The sequence below is a fragment of the Magnolia sinica genome, chromosome 4 (assembly GCF_029962835.1).
Source record: "Magnolia sinica isolate HGM2019 chromosome 4, MsV1, whole genome shotgun sequence".
In the NCBI taxonomy this organism is placed as follows: Eukaryota; Viridiplantae; Streptophyta; class Magnoliopsida; order Magnoliales; family Magnoliaceae; genus Magnolia; species Magnolia sinica.
In genome coordinates this window covers 107315601-107326671 of record NC_080576.1, presented here as the reverse complement: position 1 = coordinate 107326671, position 11071 = coordinate 107315601, and the positions used below count along the sequence as shown (strand labels likewise).

The window sequence follows — 11071 nt, the reverse complement described above, 5'->3', positions numbered from 1 at the left end:
TGGGCCAAATATTCTGGTCAAAATTGTGACCCAACTTATTAACATCGTGAGAACCTACGAATTAATGTAAGTAAGTTTTGTGGGGCCCACCATGATGTGTGTAAAACATCAACACCATGCATTTGATGTGTCCCCTTTAGGTTATGAGATATTTCAAAAATCATTCGTATAGGAAACTCAAGTGGGCCATACCATCTAAAACTATATGAAGACATAAAATATATAAAAGCACTTGGTGGGGCCTACATGAGTTTTGGATGCGGTTGAAACTTGGTCTGAACCCTCATCCAAGTGGGACACACATAATGAATGGGCTGGATATGTGAATCACATCTTGGTGGGCTCAATATATGATTATGAATGAGATAGGTCCAAGGCTTAAGTGGAGCACAAAGTGGCCTACCACCAAAAAAAGTTGTTGGAAATACCAACGGCTACAATCCGTAGCTGAACTATATCCATAGCCAAAAGGTGGTTTTTTAGGGGTGGACGTTCAATCACAACTATTTTCTTATGGTGTTGTTCACCTGAGATTTATTTCGAGCTGATTTTTTGATATCAACCTTAAAAGATTTTTTACAAATGGATTTACGATGTGAATTAAACACAAACATCAAGGTGGGTGTTGAGGGTCAAATATTGCATATCAGACCCCAATTATTGCCTGGATTTATGAATATGGTACTGTTTAATGGCCCGATTTAATCGTGTTTGTGATGCAGAGTGTATTTACGGTTTTGGATTGAAATAGGATGTTAAAAGCAGGGATTTAACGCCCATGAGTCACCAAGGCAAGGGACGGACCCCAGACGAACCAAGATCGACAAATTTACATGCTAAAGACCAGAGAATTTCGAGAAACTGAAGCTCCAGTGGCCCGAAATTAGTACAGAATACAAGATCACAGGGTTCGCACCATCCGTTCAGCTTGAAACTTCATATATGGCCTGGAGACCTTAAATAAGCCATACATGTCAAATTTCAGTAGTTGGATACCTGTGGAAGTGGTCCAACGGTCAGATCAGCCTATGAATTACTGATCTGAGGCCCACCTGAGATTCAAATATGCTTCAAACTTAAGCTTTATCCATTAGATGATATGAGAAAAGATGTGAACGGAATGGATTTCTCACGACCATCATGATGATGGCCCATGAGCATCGCTTGTATAGAGAGTGTATGTGCACTCCACGTGCACCGGATGAAGATTCCCGGTCAAAGTCGGTTTTGACCGACTTCTTACACAAAAACGGCAACTGCCGTTACAGCGAAGTTGCGCTGTCATCATCGGTTGATGTTGTGGGCCCCACCCATTGTCCATATGAAAAATCCAAACCATTCATCGGATCCATAAAGGCCTGCTCACCAAGTCCTAGGTGACGAAATTTCAATGTACAACGGATATTGATTTTTAACCGCCCAAACGTAGGACGGACGGCTGAATGAAAACATCCATGGACCCCACCGAATTTGATCCAAAAACAGTGATTCCCACCTGGTTTTTTGAGCTGCAATGAATAGACGGAGTGGATTTCTTTGAAAGCCCCGAATAGAGACCCCACCACCATCACAGCGTAACCATTACCCATGCTCTGTTCGCGCCCAGACGCTGTCCGAGTTTTGCCGACGATTGCATGAGTATGGTGATGATCGGATGGGTAATCCAGACCGTCCATCGTGTAGGCCACTCAAAAACGTCCCAAGGGACAGTATTATTTTGAAAAGAATCACATGAATAGGGGAGTTTAGAGGATCCGATTTGGCTGCGAAAGGAGGGTGCTACGTAAGCCTTCTCCACCGCCTTTGCTTTCGCAATCCAGCAAACAGGGTCGGCCCTTCCACCTTCCACGGACGGAATCACCATCCCATACATGCTATAAAGAGAGAGATCAGTAAGGGGAAGAGTTATCATCTCTCGGTTGGACGTGCATCACAAGGAGGAGAGAGCATAGAGGAGTTAGAGTTTATTTCTTATTTTTTTGTTTTGTTTTTTTTTGTTCAAGTTCTAGCCCATTCATGGCTGGCTAAACCTCTTAGCTAGGGCTAAGAGGTGAAGCTTGTGGTGTGATGGGAACGATTCTATGGTTTTAATTCATGTTATGGCTTGGATTCATGTTAGACTAAGTTGATGTTGATTTACTTTGATTAATAGGAATGCTTCCAGTTTTTAATGGTTTGTTGTGACTAAAATTACAATAGATCTACGATAGCTTTGAGCATGTTCTTAGCATTATAGGGTTTATGAATTTGGGAACCCTGCTGTTCATCATCGTCTCCTAGGCATGGTTGGATGACGGAACTCTTCCTGACATTCATACATCACTCAGATTGGCTGTGAATTGGTTTAATTCTGTTGTTTGCTTTGTCTCATGGGCATGGTTTTGTGATGAAATCCATTTTAATTTACACCCGTCTGATCTCTTGAAAACTAGATTAAATAAAATTAAGAATTGATTTTCAGGTTATATCTTCTAACTAGATGAAGATGGGACTCGAAGTCCAGTTGAGTTCATGAATCAACCGTAGATCTCCCTGATCTCTATAAGTGGATCCTCTGAATCCCTAGTTTCCTACGTCTGAATTATTTAAGTTTTAGATTAATATTTCACCATTATTCCCTCAAATTCATTCGATTTAGATTTCATCTTAGATTAATTCTAGTTCTATTTAGTTTCAGATTACGTACAGGTTTCAGTCCCTTGGGATTCGACCTCGGTCTCACCAAGTTTATTACTACATCACAACCCTATACTTGGGGAGTGAACAAGTTTTTGGCACCATTGCCAGGGATTGACTGTTACGATTCTTTGAAATTAATTAGTTTTAGAATTAGTTTGAGATTAGGATTTTACTAACCTTAGTTTTAGATTTTTATTTCTATTTGATTTCTAGAACTAACTTGTTTCCTGTTTTGTAGGATCCTGACATAAACTTCTAAATTGGTAATCCCTTTCTAATTTCTCTACTTTTTCTATTTTTAGAATTAGGTTTTGAGTTTTAGAAATTTTCTAATTCTAGTATTTTTCTATTTTTAGGAAATAGTTTAATTTTAGAAACTTTCGTCTTTTGTTTTTAGAAAATAAGTTAGTTATTTCCTCTTTTAGAAATTCTTTCTTTTTAGAAACTAACCTAACTTTCCTGTTTTGTAGGATTCTGAGATAAGTTTCTGAATTAGTAATTTCTTTCTTAATTTCTTCCTTGCTATTTCTAAATTAGGATTTATTTTAGCAAGTTTCTAATTCTAACTCTTTTAGAATCTAACTTTGTTTCCTAATTTATTTTTAGAAATTTTCTACTTGTAGACTTTCTGTTTAAAAACTAACTTTCCTATTTTGTAGGCTTTTAAGATAGAAATTTCTAATTCGGTAAGCTCCTTCTCCACTTTCTATTTTTCAGATCTCTTTTAGTAACTTACTTTCTAGTTTAGGACTTTCCCAATTTATTTTAGAAATTTTCACTTTTCTTTAGGAATTTCTTCTTTTAGAAACTAGTTTACTTCTATCTTTCTTTTTAAGGATTTTCTAAGTTTAGACCTTCTCTTTAGAAACTAACTTGTTTTGTTTTCTTTTGCAGGTTCTTAACTTAGGGACTCCAATTTGGTAACTTCTTTCCAACCCTCTCTTTCTTTCTAGATTTTCTTTTCCTTTCTTAGGATTAGGTTTCGAATTAGATTGAGGGCTGCGAGTGTTTCATGCTCAAGTGGGCCCGTGACAACACTCCACGTCTCTTGACTGAAGGAAGATTGGTTGAGGGGTTAACTATCCATCGCAGGACTAGACACCACTCGAAATCCCCTGAGTTAATTGAAGTAATGGCTGAAAACCAACCTCTTCTATCCCAACCTAGGGTGGAAGACATTTAGGATGAGAATGAGGTGCATCAAGCACCCCCACCTCGTACTTTACGAGATTATTTACAACCAGTGGGGTTGAGTACGCCCTCATGCATGATTTTTTTCGAAAATACAGGACATATGGACATCAAGCCAGGGGTTATCCAACTCCTTCCTAAGTTTCATGGGCTTCAATCAGAAGAACCATATCTACATTTGAAAGAGTTTAATGAGATCATAGCCACTTTATATTTTCAAAATGTGTCTGAGGACACAGTCAGGCTGAAACTCTTTCCTTTTTCCTTGAAGGAGAAGGCTAAGACATGGTTACATTTACTGCGTCCTAGATCCATTGGCACATGAAATGATATACAAAGGGAATTTATAAAGAAATTTTTTCCACATCATAAAACGATTACCCTTAGAAAAGCAATCATGAACTTCACCCAAAAGGAGGATGAAACATTTTACAAATGTTGGGAAAGGTTCAAGGATTTGGTCAGTTCATGCCGACAACACGGCTTTGAAACGTGGCGCATTATAAATTTTTTCTATGATGGACTGACATCTTCCATGCGCCAAATGGTCAAGACAATGTGTAATGGAGAATTTATTAATAAAAATGTTGACGAGGTATGGGATTACCTCGATAATCTTGTTGAAAAAACACAATCATGGGACTATTATCCAAAATCGAACACCACGTCTAGGCCGACTCAATCTAAGGAGAAAGGTGAATTTTATTTCTTGAAAGAAGAGGATGTTCTCAAGTATAAAGTGACTACGCTTATAAGAAAATTTGAGGCCATGAAAGGAAAGAAGGATAAGGTTAATGAAAGTATTTGCGGCATCTGTGATTGCAACATTCATACAACTGAAAATTGTCCTACGATATCCGCCTTTCGAGAAGTGTTGAACAAACAATCCAATGCCGTAAATAATTATCAAAGACCTTTCAATGGACCGACCTCTAATCCGTACAATCCTAGTTGGAAAAATCATCCAAACTTTGTTGGAGAAATGGACAAACTGCTATCCCTTAAAGTTTCTTCAATCAAAATCCAAATCAAGAGAAACCTCAAGAAGAACCGGTTAAAATTCTATGCAAGAGCTGACCCAGGCAATACGAGATTTTATGCAAAAGATGGATTTACGTATGACGGTTATAGAAAAGGGGATGCTTCCTGCACAACCGCTCCTCAATCCTAAACCGCAATACGAGATAGGTAATCCCAGCTCTTCAAATCAAATGGAGCACGCTAAATCCATCACCACTTTTAGGAGTGGGAAGATCATTGATAAAACCCTTCCGATTGGGCCCGAAAAGCCTCAAGAACCAGAAGAGGACAACAACGATGGATCTAGTGAGGCTCCACAAAAATTAGAACCGGAACTTCTAGAAAAGCCAGTTGCTCAATTTCCCCAACGGTTGGTCGCACCAAAACCTCTCTCTAACTCTTAGGATATCCTAGAGGAGGTGTTGAAACAAGTAAAAGTCAACATTCCTCTAATTGATGTCATAAAACAGATACCTTCATATGCCAAATTCCTGAAAGACTTATACACGACCAAACGACGGCAGAGTATTCAAAAGAAGATCTTCTTGACCGAGAAAGTGAGTGTCATCCTAAAGTAAGACGTGCCACAGAAATTCAAAGATCCCGGTAGCCCAACCATATCATGTGTAATCGGGGACCATCGAATTAATCATGCACTTCTTGACTTAGGAGTGAGCGTCAATCTGATTCCCTACTCGGTATACAAACAGTTAGATTTGAGTGAATTAAAACCCACCCTAACTACACTACAACTTGCTGATCGCTCTATTCGTGTACTAAGAGGGATAATTGAGGATGTGTTGGTCCAAGTTAATAGATTTTACTACCCTGTAGATTTTATTATCCTGGACACCGAACCCATCAATAACATGAGCACTCAGATTTCTTTCATTCTTGGTCGCCCATTCCTTGCCACTTCAAACGCAATTATCAATTGCAGGAATGGTGTCATGACTATGTCCTTTGGAAATATAACATTGGAGTCAAACATCTTTTTTAATAACGGCAGAAACTTAGAGGATGATAACGATTTCCACGACATTAACATGATTGACTCTTTAGTGGAAGATACGACACCTCTGACCTTATCCTCTGACCCTCTAGAGACGTGCCTGGCCCACTCCCATAATTTTGATGATGACATGATTAGGGAGACGTGTGCCTTGCTTGATACTACACCGATACTTGAAGTTAACCGGTGGAGGCCACAATTTGAAGAGTTGCCCCAAACTGATATAGTGCCTCTACCGTCTAACCTCAAGCTATCGAAGCTTGACCTAAAATCTTTGCCCTATGATTTAAAATATGTCTATTTAGGTCAAGATGAGACATACCCGGTGGTGATCTCTGCCCACCTGGAGAAAGAACATGAGAGTATGCTCATATCTACTCTCATTGAGCATAAGGGAGCCCTTGGATGGACGATAGCGGACCTCAAGGGAATCGACCCCTCGATTTGTACTCACCGCATTTATCTTGAGGATAATGCGAAGACCGCTCGGCAATCAGAATGTAAACTAAATCCAAACATGATGGAAGTAATTAAGGCCGAGGTTCTTAAACTATTAGATGTGGGTATCATATACCCCATATCCGATAGTCAATGGGTGAGTCCAACTCAGGTGGTTCCTAAGAAGTCCGGGATCACCATCATAGCCAATGCCAATAATGAACTCGTGCCAACTAGAGTTACTACTGGTTGGAGAATGTGCATTGACTATAGGAAGCTGAATACCGTCACGAGGAAAGACAACTTTGTTTTACCCTTCATTGATCAAATCTTGGAAAGGCTAGCTGGTCATTCCTATTACTGTTTCCTTGACGGGTATTCGGGCTACAATCAGATTGAAATCGCCCCTGAGGATCAGGAAAAGACCACATTTACATGTCCTTACGACACCTTTGCCTACAAAAGGATGCCATTCGGATTATATAATGCCCCTACCACCTTTCAGCGTTGCATGATGAGTATCTTTTCTGACATGGTGGGGAAATATCTAGAGGTCTTCATAGACGATTTCTCTGTTTTCGGTTCATCTCTCAGCAAGTATTTAGAAAGTCTTAAATATGTACTAAAAAGATGTGAAGAGAAGAACTTGGTACTTAATTGGGAGAAGTGTCATTTCATGGTTCATAAGGAAATTGTCCTTGGACATATTATCTCGTCCAAAGGAATCGAGGTAGATAAGGCAAAGATTCGATCTTATCTCTAACCTACCTCCACCCAAGAACATCAGAGATGTGCGATCCTTCTTAGGACACGTAGGGTTTTATAGACTATTCATAAAGGACTTTAGTCTTCTCTCTCGTCCCTTATGTAATCTTCTGCAAAAGGATGCACCATACGAGTGGACTGAGCAATGCCAGAAAGCTTTCACCAAGCTTAAGGGCATGTTAACCACTGCACCCATCATGCAGCCACCCGATTGGAGCCTTCCTTTTGAGCTTATGTGCGACGCTTCTGATTATACTCTTCGAGCGGTTCTAGGCAAGAGAAAAGATAAGAGGCCCTACGTCATTCATTACGCAAGTAGAACTTTAAATTCTGCCCAAGTGAACTACTCGACTATGGAAAAGGAACTCCTGGCCGTAGTGTTCGCTTTGGATAAATTTAAGTCTTACCTGATCGGATCTAAGATCATTATCTATACAGATTATGCAGCACTTAAGTATCTTCTTTCTAAGAATGATTCTAAGCCCCGTTTGATACGATGGATCCTTCTGCTCCAAGAATTTGATTTAGAAATTAAAGATAAAAAGAGAGTAGAGAACGTAGTGGCCGATCATCTGTCTCGCCTTAATACCTCTGATTCCCCTGAGGTGACCCATATCAATGGCATGTTCCCTGATGAATAACTGTTCAGAGTCTCCCATTCGCCTTAGTTCGCTGATATTGCCAATTATCTTGTCACAGGTTCCATACTGACGCATTAGGCTGCACAAGATAAGAAGAAATTCTTTACCAAGGTGCGCAACTTTTTCTGGGACGATCCATATTTATTCAAATATTGTCCAGACCAAATTCTAAGGAGATGTGTGCCAGATGACAAGTATCAGAGTGTCATCTCCTTCTGTCATTCACAGGCCTGTGGTGGTCACTTTTCTGCTAAAAAGACCACGGCCAAGATTTTACAGTGTGGCTTTTATTGGCCCACTATGTTCAGGGACACTCATGAGTTTTGCAAGGCTTGTGAGCGTTGTTAAAAATTGGGAGCATTGTCCCATCGAAATATGATGCCTTTAAATCCCATCCTTATCATAGAAGCATTTGACTGCTGGGGCATCGATTTCATGGGACCATTCCCCCAATCATTTGAAAATTTGTATATTTTGCTCGCCGTAGATTATGTCACTAAATAGGTCGAAGCAATTCCATGCCAAAATAATGACCATCGCACGATCATTAAATTCTTAAAAGAGAACATCCTTTCGCGGTTCGAGATGCCTCGAGCCATCATTAGTGATGGGGGCTCACACTTTTGTAATAGACCATTCGAGAGCTTAATGAAGAAATACGGTATCTCTCATAAGGTGAGCACCCCATACCATCCACAGACAAGTGGACAAGCTGAGATTTCCAATAGGGAGATCAAACATATCCTAGAGAAAACGGTTAACCCTGATCGTAAGGATTGGTCAATCCGATTGACCGATGCCTTATGGGCATACCGTACTACTTTAAAACCCTTATTGGAACGTCTCCCTTTAGACATGTCTATGGGAAAGCTTGTCACTTGCCTGTGGAGTTGGAACATAAAGCGTACTGGGCAATCAAAAATCTGAATTTCAATCTGGACAACGCTGGCTCGCTACGTAAACTTCAATTAAATGAACTTGAAGAAATCCGGAACGATGCGTACGAGAACTCGAGAATTTACAAAGACAGAATAAAGGCGTTTCATGACCAACGTATTCTATGGAAATCATTCACACCTGGTCAGAAAGTCCTTTTGTATAATTCTCGATTACATCTCTTTCCAGGTAAGCTTCGATCTTCTTGGACTGGCCTTTACATTGTGGTCACTGCGCATCCTCATGGGGCCGTTGAGATAAGAGATCCTGACAATGGTAAGGAGTTTAAAGTAAATGGATATCGCTTAAAGCCATTTGTCGAGAAATTTGATTCAGAGGACATGTCCATACCTCTGACTGATCCTGTTTACCAGGATTGATCTCTTAATCTGATGGAGGTATAGGTAGGTTTCCTGTTTTCATAGGACTAGGATAGTTTCCTTTATGTTGTTTTAGGATTTACAAACTTAGCGCTCTTAGGAGCTAACCCAGCTTTTCATTTCGTTTCATTTTCCTAGTTAGTTAGTTCAATGTCTGTGGGTAACATTGTTGCAAACCCTCACGAGACTACAACTCGTCCACTAAGGGCAACCTAGGGGTTTAAAGGCTTGTTGCATACGCTAATTGCAATCGAGAGCACCTACGAAAGTGGTGTAGGTAGGATTTTATTTTTGTTATTTTTATTTTACTTATGTTGGTTTCTCTCTTATGCTGACCCGCTCTTATGTAGATATCTTTGGAAAGCCTCTTGATTCTTTCGTCCAGGTACTATCTTTCCATCACTCCTCTTATATTTTCGTTGTCCCACGTGCATTGCATGCTTATTTCTTTTACATTGAGGACAATGTAGATTTTAGGTTGGGGATGGGAGATTAGGTTTCCTAATCAGTGTTTTCTTGGTCTTGAGCAAAAATTATGAAAAATTTTAATTTTGTTGGAATTTCTTGTGAAATCAAAGTGATTTGATGGCCATCTAGGGCACTTAGAATTTCAAGATACGTAATGTTGGTAATTTATGACTCTTGGATTCAGTATCTTTTAGATTTCACAATTAAGTTTGAATTGTTAATCCAGAATTAAAAGTTGTAAACATTGATTGAGTCATGATTTCACAAAACACATCTCACTTGCACATTAAGGGTTCAGTTCGATATTGAAGGATTAACTTGGTAATCACTAAACATGAAAAGAACCAACTTGAAAAAAGTGAATGGATTGGGCGAACAGTCTTTACCATAGGTTTGCTCCCTATAAGTGAGGATTCGATTCCCCATGGATGATATTTGAAAAAGAGTTGGGTGTACAGTCTTTACCATAGGTTTACTCCCTATAGGTAAGGATTTGATTCCCCTTCTTGGCATTACTTCTAATGAAAAAATCAAAAATTAAAAGAATAAAAAGATAATGTGTGAGGCAAGTTTTGGTTATCGTGAATTCTCTTATTGGTTACCAATGATATCCTTAAATAGAGAGGTGAATTTTAATGTTGATAAGTCGAGATTAGACTATAGATCCATGGAATTCAAAGTTTAGAATTGTTCTAATTGATGGACTAATATTTCGAACTTAATTATGAAGTTACCGTGTGCTTGAGTCGAGGAGAGAATTATGCCCAACATTTATGAATCTTAGATTTTTCGTATCTGAATCGTTTTTCAAAATATCACTCGGTTTCACAGAAATTGTTTCGTAATTCTCAACTTATTTTTCACATACCTTGCTCGGGACTATCAAAATGCTGGTTGGAGGTTGTGTTGAGGGTTAAATATTGCATATCAGACCCCAGTTATTGCCTGGATTTACCAATATGGTACTGTTTAACGGCCCGATTTAATCGTGTTTGTGATGCAGAGTGTATTTACGGTTTTGGATTGAAATAGGATGTTAAAAGCAGGGATTTAATGCCCATGAGTCACCAAGGCAAGGGACGGACCTCAGGGGACCAAGATCGACAAATTTACACGCCAGAGACCCGAGAATTTTGAGAAACTGAAGCTCTAGTGGCCTGAAATTGGTACAGAATACAAGATCACAGGGTTCCCACCATCCGTTCAGCTTGAAACTTCATATATGGCCTGAAGACCTTAAATAAACCGTACACGTCAAATTTTAGTAGTTGGATACCTGTGGAAGTGTCCAACGGTCAGATCAGCCTATGAATTACTGATCTAAGGCCCACCTGATATTCAAATATGCTTCAAACTCAGGCTTTATCTATTAGATGATATGAGAAAAGATGTGAACAGAATGGATTTCTCACGACCATCATGATGATGGCCCATGAGCATCGCATGTATAGAGAGTGTATGTGCACTCAACGTGCACCGGATGAAGAAACCCGGTCAAAGTCGGTTTTGACTGACTTCTTACACAAAAACGGCAACTGCCG

At 39.5% G+C, this 11071-nt stretch overlaps 1 non-coding gene across 1 annotated transcript; it reads right to left on the bottom strand.

Annotated features, from left to right (window-relative positions):
* Positions 1-4249: 4249 nt before the first annotated feature.
* On the bottom strand, positions 4250-4356 carry LOC131244861 (small nucleolar RNA R71). Its single transcript, XR_009170633.1, has one exon. It is a non-coding gene; the product is annotated as a small nucleolar RNA R71 (small nucleolar RNA).
* Between the last annotated feature and the right edge of the window lie 6715 nt (positions 4357-11071).